Source organism: Mustela nivalis, assembly GCF_964662115.1.
Source record: "Mustela nivalis genome assembly, chromosome: 3".
In the NCBI taxonomy this organism is placed as follows: domain Eukaryota; kingdom Metazoa; phylum Chordata; class Mammalia; order Carnivora; family Mustelidae; genus Mustela; species Mustela nivalis.
Genome location: NC_139022.1, coordinates 23,524,769 through 23,534,991, shown reverse-complemented (window position 1 = coordinate 23,534,991; position 10,223 = coordinate 23,524,769).

Here is a 10,223-nt window from a genome sequence, read left to right as displayed (position 1 = left end):
AGACATAGAGATAGAGTGACTGGGCGTGATACCATGGAGGTCACACACAAGAATAGCCTTTTAGAAAGTTTGACGGTAAAGACACAGACGATCATAACTCCAGACATAGCTTGGACAAGGGTGGGTTTTACAGGCTGTGCTTACCTATTTGCAGGGTGACTGAAGGGAGATGACAGATGGTGCATGCTGCTGGATGTTGTGGGTTGAGATGGGATCAGGTATACAGAAAAGCACACAGAGAGGAGTGTATGGATGCCCTGACTGCTTCTGTAGAACACAAGGCCAACATTAGGCATGGAGGGAATGGAACGTGGCTCAAGGAGATGTGCAGTCTCAGATACAGACCACATGGCTCAGAGTCTTACAGGGCTTTCCTTGCCTCCGCGTGGCCCTTCTCACAGGGTTTAAGTTTTGAAGAGTCCTTTTGTTTCTCTGGGTTTGGGGTGTGACTGGAGAGACATAGCAGAGAGCAAGGGCTGAGGAAAGACCAAGAGGGCAGGAACTCACAGAGGGGAGTCTACTACCCTCTCTGCCTTTTCTGGTATGGACTCTCTCCTGATCTGGATGGACGGATGACCTGCCATTACTTCTTTTAAAAATGCATTTGGCTTTACCCTGCCAGAAAGCAACACATGTTTATTGAAGAATAGTGGGAAACCCCAGAGAAACTGAAGGAAGAAAATAAGCACTCAGCTGAAGACAACCATTCAAAAGTTCTGGCACCTTTTCCTCCCAACTTTCACTGAAGTTGAACAGATAAATGTATATATATGAAGTGATTTCTGGGAAAGACCAAAAAAGATACCAACAACAAGAAAACAAAAAAGAGAACAAAGCAGAAGAAAACGGTGTTCATTTTCTTCCTGAGGCTGCCCTTCCTCGATACTGCTACTTGGTTTTACTACCTGCTTTTCTCCCTGGGCTTTCTTGACAAAACATGGTTCCACTACTTTTACCTTCTTCAAAGTGTTTGACAGAGTCGTTTGCTTTCAACATGGAGTTTGAGCAAAATGGACTATTGCTTTAAAATATTCTATCATGTGTGCTGTAATATCTCATCCTGGACATGATACAAATGCTATGATAAAAAGAAGAGATGCTTTTAAAGTGATCACCAGAGTTGTGAAATTCATTGGCATAATCCCTCTTTTTTTTTAAAAAAAGATTTTATTTATTTATTTGACAGACAGAGATCACAAGTAGGCAGAGAGGCAGGCAGAGAGAGGAGAAAGCAGGCTCCCTGCAGAGCAGAAAGCCCGATGCGGGGCTCGATCCCAGGACCCTGGGATCATGACCTGAGCTGAGGGCAGAAGCTTAACCCACTGAGCCACCCAAGCGCCCCGACATGATTCTTCTTTTGAGGGTCATAATTCGTTTAATTTTTTTCTGCTCCAGCTTAACCTTCGCAGTCTTCAGTTGTTATGTGCATTAGACACAGTATTAGCAGTAGTGGCAGTAAAAATACTCCTGTCACCCTTTACAGGTACCATTTTACTAGCATCTCCTTACCACTGTAGCAGCTTTAAACCCTGTTTCCACCCTGTTCATTCCTTTAAATGCCTTTTCCTTAAAACCTTTTCTTAGTTTTTGGTGTTCTATAGCTTTACCACAAAATGTTTAATTGAAGATTTCTCATCTTCCTTGGTATCTGTGCATTTCCTGTATTTCTGGATTTATCATTTCTGTAATATCCTCAGCTGTTTTCTTCTGAAATTTTGACTCTGTCCTTCTGCTGTACTTCCCAGGATTCTTATTTAAACCTCCCGTCTGTTGTTCGTGTCTCTCAAGCTGGCGTTCATCCTCTTCTCCTGCCTCCTTGTGTTGCATTCTGGGGAATGTCTTCACTTCTTGGTGCAGTGTTATGAAGTCCTTCATTCGGGGCTCATCTACTGCCCCACCATTCTGGTGTGTTTTCTGTTGTGTTTTATGTCTCAGTGATTTTTGGTCCCTGTTTAACTTCCTTCAGTTCCATGTTCACACTTGGCCTGTTGCTTTTGATAGGCTCTTGATCCTTCTTCATTTTTAAACCTCTTTTGTGTTCTTAAACAATTAACATGTAATATTTTCTATTCTGTATCTGATCATTCCAGTGTCTAAAGTCTTCATTTTCCCTCAGTCTTCTGTCTCTCACAGTGGCCTCATTTCTTGCATGCTCTGTGAAGGGATTTTGAGACCAGATTTATTGGAACATAGATGTAATCTCTTTTAATTCTGTTCTTTGGTGGGTTTTTTTGTTTGTTTGTTTGTTTGTCTGTTTTTTCCTGGAGGGTTTGTCTTTCCTTTGCCAGGAGGCTGGGAGTGTTCTTGGTTGGGATCACTTTGGTTCCATTTGAGGGTCCTGGTTTATTAAGGAAATCTCAGGTTCAGTTCCCCCAACTTACCGTGTGGTGGGAACGGGATCTGGAGGGCACAGGCCTGTAGAGATCCTGCAGTGAAAATGGCATTTGTTCTCTGGCACCCTGATTTGTTTCTCTTGAGCTTGTTGCTTACAGATCAGGTTTTGGCTCACTTGTTTCTGCCACCTCCCTCTTCCTGCTTCCTTTCCTACCATTTTCTAAGTCCTTTGCTAGTTTTCCGATGTCTTCTAAAGCCCAGAAATGTTTTGTGAATTCCATTTGCCATCACTAATTGCAAGTCTCATCCTGCAGCAGGAAGGCCAGAGCCAGACACTGTAATGCTCTGCCTCCCACAGAGGAAATTTTAATACCCTCTCCTCGTGTTCAGAAATTCTAGATTGGAGATGGAGTTATGGATACATTACCATCTACAGAGGATTAGTTGCCTATATAATAGAACAAGTATGCATTATTCTAATCTTCCTAAAACTTCCATTTTGCATAATAAATATGAATGAATAAGGAACCCGCATTACTTTAGTTTATGCAGATGTTCTCTTTCTGTCTCTGGCTTTAGATGGTAGGTTGTCATTTGTATGGTTCATTCTGAAAATTGGGTAACTTCATTCTTATTTTTTACATGTTGGTGCCATATAAAGTGATGATTTATGGAGATTCAGAGGTAAATATTTATCAACATCTAAATAATTGGGGAAGGCTTCCTTTACAAAAGGTAGAATTATTAAGACCTGTTTAATCACAGAAGGGATATCCTGTAAATCTAGCCCATAAATAAAAAGTGGATCAGAAGGAAGCAGAGAGAGGAGAGAATTTGGAAGGAGCACGTGGAGGGACACCTACTGCTTATCCCTGTAAGTCAGGGGCAATCTGGAAGGGAAACCTTGTTAAAGGAGGCAGTAGTGTTTAGATGTAATGAGCTACTGGAAACCTGACAGTGTTCTGGTGAAGCAAGTGGTGTGCAATCAAGTCCGCAGCCCAGTTGAAGTTGTGGCTTCAGGCAGCAAGCGAGCAGGCCTTTCTGTCTGCCTTTATCTCCAGTGGGAGCGACTTGTCCTCCTTGAAGTCAGCCTCCAGACATCTTTTCCTGTCGCTACACATCTGTGCATCACTGAGAATTTCTGCGGTTGCTGCTTCATGGAGATGTTTGTCAGTTTTGGGTTTTGTTTGTTTTGTTTTGTTTTGTTTTTTTTACCGAGGTTCACTTGCTAACTTTTCTCTTCTCTTAAAAAAAATATATTTAATCTAGGGGTGCCTGGGTGGCTCAGTGGGTTAAAGCCTCTGCCTTCGGCTCGGCTTGAAGGCATGATCCCAGGGTCCTGGGATTGAGCCCCACATCAGGCTCTCTGTTCAGCAGAGAGCCTGCTTCCCTTCCTCTCTCTCTGCCTGCCTCTCTGCCTATTTGTGATCTCTGTCTGCCAAATAAATAAATAAAATCTTTAAAAAATATATGTGTTTAATCTAGGGGCACCTGGGTGGCTAAGTGGGTGGGTTAAGCCTGTTTCTTCAGCTCAGGTTATGATCTCAGGGTCCTGGGATTGAGTCCTGCATCAGCAGGGAGCCCTCTACCTCCTCCTCTCTCTCTCTGCCTCTCTGCCTACTTTTGATCTCTCTCTGTCAAATAAATAAGTAAGTAAATAAATCTTTTAAAAATATATATATAATCTCTTCCAGGAAGAGATTATGCTGAGTGAAAAAAGTCAAGCAGAGAGAGTCAATTATCATATGGTTTCACTTATTTGTGGAGCATTACAAATAGCATGGTGGACAAGGGGAGATGGAGAGAAGGGAGTTGAGGGAAACTGGAAGGGGAGGTGAACCATGACAGACTATGGACTCTGAAAAATAATCTGAGGGTTTTGAAGGGGTAGGGGGTGGGATGTTGGGGGAACCAGGTGGTGGGTATTAGAGAGGGCACGGATTGCATGGAGCACTGGGTGTGGTGCAAAAACAACGAATACTGTTACACTGTAAAATATATATATATATATTTCATCTCTTATTACCATGTATTTCAAATGGTAGTGAGGGATGATGGTGTGGGACCCCATGAAGTGAATTTACACTGCCATCTTGACCACAATATAAGTGTCGTACACAGCCGTCCTGTGTCCCCTTTCGTTCTGAAATGGATTCTCTCTTCCCAGCTGTTATCAATAGAAGACAGGGGTCTTTGTTCTTGTAGGTGACTTGTCCAAGATTGCACAACTTTCGAGGTTTAACCTTTGGTCTGATTGTAGGACCCATTTTCTTTAACTCAGTGCCATGCAACCTACCATGTAGGACTCTCAATACTCTCCTGCTTTTGAAGCTGTACTTCACAGGCCACGTCTACCAGTGCATATCTATTTTTATCTAGTTCACTCATTTATTGCACACATTTACTGGATGCCAGCTATGTGTTTCAGGCACCTTTCTAGGTGCTGGAGATATGGCAGTGGGCAAGTCAAACACAACCCCCTGCCCTCATTGAGCATGTTCCATTTCCTACTACTGGAAGCATCCACCAGGAACAATGGACTTATGCCAGAAGTCCAGCAATGATATGAGTTCCAGAAATTTCTGAATAGTTCTTTGTGGAAGTGATGATTTGGCGGCAGCCCTCAAGGTAGCTACCTGCACAGGCAAAAAAAAAAAAAAAAAAGGAGGGCTGGTGTAGAAATGCCTGATGAATGGGCTTCAAGGTCAAATAACTGAGCCAGGTCTTTAAGGTCTTATTTAGCTCGGAGATTTTTCAAGAACTTTCCATGATACATAAGCATATTATAGAAAAGACCCTATTCAAAGCACACTGTAAATTTGGAGGATGATTGTCTTTGCATTATTTTTGTGATTAAATGACAGTTGATGATACAGGCACTGTTGTAAGTCACTTATCCCTGTGCAAACACTTTGTAGTAAATTCTTTTATCATCCTTATTTTTCAGAGGTAGAGACTGATGCAAAGGAAGAAGTTTGGTGGTTCTCCACTGGCCACAGCTAAGCAAGCAAAAAGCAAAAAGCAGAGCCTGCATTGGAACCAGGCACTGTGGCTCCAGACCCCAACTCTTCACTTTTGGGCTTCTTGCAGCACGCCTGATTTCTTGTCACTAAGAACTTGGTGCAGAAGTTTAACGGTGCCTTTAACTTCTAGTTTTTCTTTCTCAGAACTGAATCTGCATTGCAGTGCATCTCTGCATAAACATGTGTTTAATTTTGTCACCTTTAATTTTGTTTTTAGGTAAGATCTGAAGGAGTCAATCTGTTTCTTCTGTGGCTTCAAGCACTTCAGACAAACTTTGCAGAAGAGCAGGTGCTTATTTTTGCTTGCCTCGTGCCTGGTTTCCCAGCGATCATGTCATCCTTAGGGACCTGCATGGTGGAGACACTCATCAGTCCTAGCCCTGGTGTGGCGGATGGTGATGAACATTTTAGCCAGCCTTACAGGTTGAAATGACTCTGGAAGTTCTCTTGAGGGATTCCTCAGCTTGTCATGATCCTGAATAGAACCCTTTATTTCGTAGATGGGTTTGGAGGAGGAATTATCCCCTGCTTTTGTTCACAGTAATGTTTTACAGACATTAGAATAGAAAGAATCAGAGCCTTTTTTATATGCAATGAGGATGGGAGACATTTACTGAAGTGGTGGAAACAGGAATGGAAGGGAGGACTCAGATGTTGGAAACAACAGGAAGTGGAGACACATCATGTATCTGGAGTGTTTTCTTGGCTGTGAATGAAATTTAAATCTGCCATCCAAAACTACTGTTTATTGTCCTCAGCATGATTGTTTCACGAGTGGACATTCATCTGCTCACCCAGCCCTGTATTTTCATGCCGCATTCATGGAAAGACAGTAGCTGCTTCCTGGGAAAGTCATGGCAACCATCTGTGTCCCATGAGTTTTTAAGGAACTTGCCAGTTAGGGCCAATGATTGATTAATGCACATCACTTTATTGCCCAAAGACAGGTATTTGATCCTTAGGCTGACCGAAGCAGAATTTGGCAGAGAGAAGAATAGTTTAGAGGGAGAGGTGGCTTCATGGGAGTTTGTACCGTATTTCCAACCCCTTGATGCTCGCTGGCCTGGAGTGTAGCGTGAGCAGGTTCCAAAGGAGGGGCAGATGTATTTTAATGAAGGCCATTTTTTAAAAACCCTTTGAACGTTGGTGAAAGAACTCCTTTTTTTCCCCACTCTGGAGCAAAGATATATCCACAAGAATCACTCCACTCTTGCCGGCCATATCAGGGGAAAGGATCACTGAGGACCAAACATGCTTTTTCCTTCAAGTACTATTGAACTGTATGGTTATTCAGGTAAAAGCAAAATCTTGGATAATTCAGGAATGGTCTTTCTCTTGATAGGAAAGAGGAAACATTGCTTATTTTCTCCCAGCTCATCCATATTTTGTATGTTTGCTTGTTTGTTTGTTTGTTTGTTTGTTTTTTGAGTTGACTCTTTATGATATTTCACTAGAACTTGAATATGTGCTATATCACATCAGCAAAGACCTGGCATACATAATATTTTGTGTGAGAGTGTATGTCAAGCAAACATTTCAGTTCTCCCATCGGCTTTTATATTACCATATTCACACAGAACACTTCACTTCTAACACTGTGGCTGAGGCTGTGGATTTTTCCCTCACCAGGCAACTCTGCAACACCAGCTGGGTGTCCTGTAGTTTTACTCAGCTTTGACACTGTCTGCCTTGATATGGCATCTGATCCCACAGGTTAAGGGCTCAGTCCCGTGAGACTGTTCCATCACATTCAGGTGCCAGTCATAAGTAGGAGGAGCCCAGGTTACCCACAACTTCTCTACAACTTGGCTACAAATCAGAGGTTTCTTCAACTCCTCCTCCGGTTCAACTGAGTGGCTCGCAGAACTCTGGGAAACATTTGTTTTCATTTGCAATTTATGAAAGATATGATAAAGGATACAGATGAACAGTCAGATGCAGAGACACAAAGGGCACAGTCTGGGAGGGTCCCAAGCACAGGAATGTCTATTCCTGTGGAGCTGGGTTTTATCCCCCTCCTGGTACCTGGATATGTTGACTTACCTGGAAGTTTCCTGAAACCCCTGCTATGAGGATTTTTTTTTAAAGATTTTATTTATTTATCAAAGAGAGAGAGGGGGAGAGAGCGAGCACAGGCAGACAGAATGGCAGGCAGAGGCAGAGGGAGAAGCAGGCTCCCTGCTGAGCAAGGAGCCCAATGTGGGACTCGATCCCAGGACACTGGGATCATGACCTGAGCCGAAGGCAGCTGCTTAACCAACTGAGCCACCCAGGCGTCCCTGCTATGAGGATTTTTATGGAGGCTTCCTTACATAGATGTGCTCTGCTTTTAGCCCCCTCCCCTCTCTGGGGGAATGTAGGGGTTGGGGTGGGGGTGCCGAAGATTCTAAATTCTAATCATGGTGTGGTCTTCCTGGTGATGTGTCCCCACTGAGGAGCCATCTCAGAGCCCACCCAGAGTTGTGTTATTAGAACAAAATATTAAACTCAAAATGGATGGAAGACCTCAATGTAAGATAGGAATTCTTGCCAGTTTTCTTAAGGTGATTCTTTCTCTCTGCTATCCCTCAAGATTCTGTCCTTGCCTCCCTTCCTGACTGCACTGTCCGATTGGTCAATCTTGCCTATTGGGCAGGTGGAATGGACCAGTAGGGTCAAAATGCACAGCTTCTAGAAGGCAAAGGGATACTCCAGTCTGCTCTCAGGACTTTGGAGTCTTTGTGTTTTTGGTGCTGGTGAAAGGAAATGAGAGAGGACAGCAGACAAGAAAGAATGCTAAGTCATTAGAGAGAACTGGTAGGATGAAATACAGGCATGATGAGTAGAATGTGTTTAAAAACATGATACCATTGGGTGACTTTTAATACTCAGTAAGAATATTTTTAACAAAGTGAACCATTTAGTTTTGAAATATTCATTCTTAGCATAATTTGAGTTTTAAGATAGGATTACATTACATGATTGTCAACATTATTTGTCACCATGACTTTTTTTTAATTTCGGATAGGAATTTTAATAAGATAGCATTTTATTTCAGTAGACATTTAAGTTAAAATTTAAATGTATATATGTTCTTTCCCACATATTATCCAAAGGCTACAAATTAGAGTGGAAGAATAAGGAGAATCAAGATACTTGTTTTAAAGTTCTTTTTACACTGTTTTGAAAATATTGTCTTCCTCATTTATTTCCATCATTTACCATGTTAGCAAAATCTACAAACTTGTACTTGGTAAGTACTGATTGGGCTGGGTATAGAGGATGTCCACAGGGAAGCTGCCATTCTCTTTCAAAGTGACCTTTGTTTATTTTTAAGCAAAATAGTCACTTTATTCTTATATTTAATGGTAACTTTATTGTAAGAGGTTTAAAGTTTCCTAATAAATGATTTTACCTATTTGTACAAACTATTTATTTGTACCTCAGGAAGACTGTGGCTCCTAAAATAATTCAACATGTGTCATGATTCTTCTTGGTATAATTATATTTAAAATTAAGTTTTAAAATTTTAATTTTTAATTGAAACTGTTTATTGAAGGCAGTGTTTATTTTCTCATGCAAAGATGTTGAAATAAACATTCTCGTTGAAGTCTTCTCTTAATGGTGTTGAGGTACGGTGACCCCAGACCCCAGACCTTGCCCAGTGGTGAGGCAGACCATCCCAGGCCATGCAACTGCCCAGAGTAGCCCTTCCTTATATCCTGGATCTTTCATCCACTACGTGCTACTTACAGCTTCTTATGGAGGGGCCAATATTTGGGCAACTGTGAAACCTAAGGGCAGTAAGCTCCAGAAAGGAAGGAAACATGAGGGAATTTCTAGTTTCACTGCTCAGGGTTTTTTGGGTTTTTGTTTGTTTGTTTGTTTGTTTTCCCCTATGAAAAATGAAGGCTCACAGGACACAAGTATCCCTTTGATTGGTGCTGGGGTGGGGAAGCAAATTTTCTTCTCCCTATTATTGGAAAGCAGGCAAAATTAGTTAAAGTGAATAATCAGAAACAATTTGGGAGGGAAAGAGATCACAACAGGCATTAATCCATGTGGTGAATGTGGACTACTAATTCAGTTGTCTTTGGGTGTTTACTTACATACACACAAATGTGCATGCTTGGATCAGGGGAAAGCAGCAAAAACTTGATGCCTTTTGAAATATGTAGAAGTACTAACCTTTAGAGGTACCGGGCTGTGTATTTGTTAGCTATCTGTATATGGGTATTTTTTTCAGAACTTGATTCTGATTTGATAAATAGTCTATATTCACTGTGGAAAACATAGTATACTTTAATATATTGAATTAAAGTTCTTTATTGAGAACTTGTCTGCCTCATGCAAGTGCCTCCAGGTATATAAAAGGTGGGAGGTCGGGGTACCAGGTGGTGGGTAATATAGAGGGCATGGATTGCATGGAGCACTGGGTGTGGTACAGAAACAATGAATACTGTTATGCTGAAAATAAAAAAAAAAGAAAGTAAGAGAGCTGGACATACAGCAAGTAGTAGCTCAAGTCCAATACCATGTAACTTTTTGTATTGATTATGAAATTTAAAGGAGAAAGGGACTTTTTTTATTATTCTATTTCTTTTCAGTGTTCCAGAATTCATTGTTTATGCACCACACCCAGTGCTTCATGCAATATGTGCCCTCCATAATACCCATCACCAGGCTCACCCAACCCCCTACCTGCCTCCCTTCTAAAGCCCTCAGTTTGCTTCTCAGAGTCCACAGTCTCTCATGGTTTGTCTCCCCACCAATTTCCCTCAACTCACTTCTCCCCTCCATCTCCCAATGTCCTCTGTGTTATTCCTTATGCTCCAGAAGTAAGAAACCATATGATAATTGACTCTGCTTGACTTATTTCACTCAGCA